The sequence below is a fragment of the Octodon degus genome, unplaced genomic scaffold, assembly GCF_000260255.1.
Source record: "Octodon degus isolate 3935 unplaced genomic scaffold, OctDeg1.0 scaffold00195, whole genome shotgun sequence".
Lineage (NCBI taxonomy): Eukaryota > Metazoa > Chordata > Mammalia > Rodentia > Octodontidae > Octodon > Octodon degus.
In genome coordinates this window covers 46441-48089 of record NW_004524771.1, presented here as the reverse complement: position 1 = coordinate 48089, position 1649 = coordinate 46441, and positions in this window count along the sequence as shown.

Genomic DNA, 1649 nt, shown 5'->3' with positions numbered 1-1649 from the left:
CTACGATCACAAAGAATTCTATGTTATTGATAGGTTGTTGGATATGCTGTGCTTTGCCCCTTGGATTATCGCTCCTCGGTTCAATACTCATGATAAGGTATGGATTCAAATGGTCTCCACCCTTAATGTCTCTTCCTTCTGTATGGAACAGGACCTTAATTTATAGTACGTATTGGATTCCTGTGACCAGTCAGTCTGTAAGCTTGCTGGTGATACCGGAAACATAACTCTCCCTAGGCAGCTTAACTCCAAGTCAGCTTCTTATCAGGACCTTGCTCATTGGGGGCCTGCACCTTATGATACTCCTAGGGAACATTAAAATTTAGTGTTGGTAAAGTAATAACTACACCTAATAACACCTTTGTAAGATTTACAAATTGCACTGGAGCCAAATGTCACAAATTGTCGGGTAATTTAAGTGCTCTAATTATGATAAATATATTTCTAGTTGTGGTAACATTTATCTACCCGTACAATAGTTTTTAACGTGTAATGCTCATACCTTCACAATATTCCCACCCATGTCTCTGATGTCCCCTGTTGTTTAAGCAGACTGGCTATGATGCTTAAGTTGGAATACGAAAGAGTTAATATAGAGACATGCTAAATAACCTGCAGGGCATGTGGGGTGAGGAAAAAGAAAACAGGGCAGCAACGGCTTTAGGATTAACCAAGAACACTTGAAACTCAAGGACACCCTGTTTTGGTGTCTGTGCTGCCAGATGCCTACCAGATTCTTGTGTATACTGTACCTTAAACATCAATCTTGAACACATATGATGGGATCTTGTTATGTTCACCTAAAGTACGTAGAAGGCTGACACTCAAGATGTAGAAAAATAAAGACCAAAGGCAAGGTGGCAGCCTTTTTGTTCTAGCCTTGCTTTGCTTGCATTGAGTGTCCATGTGTCTTTGTTTAGCGCAGTGCCTGAGAGTCTTTCCCAACAGGTGGTGCTGAAAACCCAGGACCCCAGACCCAGAGGGTGGATCTTCATCCCCTCAGTCTCCCCGTCCGCAAAGGCTATATGATCCACCTCATCATCTTCCGCTTGTACTAGGCGTGAGTATGGGACAGAATTTTTCCTCAGCCAGGGTTGCTCACCGTGCAGAGCTTTTGTTTTTGTTGTGCCAAGCGAATCATTTTTAGTCTACCTCTGTCTTAAATCGCTTGCTTTAGGAAATAGATGAATGCTACCCTTGGTATCCCGATGCAGGCTCCCTGCAGAGCGAAGCGTGGGAGAAAATTGGGTATATCTTACATGAAGCTCCTAGAGCTCCCATGGAAATACTTAAAACTTGGCACCTAGGCCGAGATGCTACTGAACAACTCCGGGTTTCACAAAATAAAACATCACTGGATACACCTTCAAATGTGACTCATGAAAAAAATTCTGCCCAAAACAGGAATGTAAAATAACAACCATATCCACATCTCCTTTTCCGCTAATTAAAGTTGCTCTCCCTTACCCTGATTCACAGGCTCAGACAGCTTGTGACAGCTGGGTCAAGGAAGCTCTGAAGAAAAGAGATGCTTCTATTCTAGCATTATGCCCTATTGTCAGAAGACCAGGAGCTGCCCTTAGACAAGAAACGGTCCCTTATTCTGTGTTCGAAGAGTTAAAAAGGGCTACTACTGAATATGCCATAGT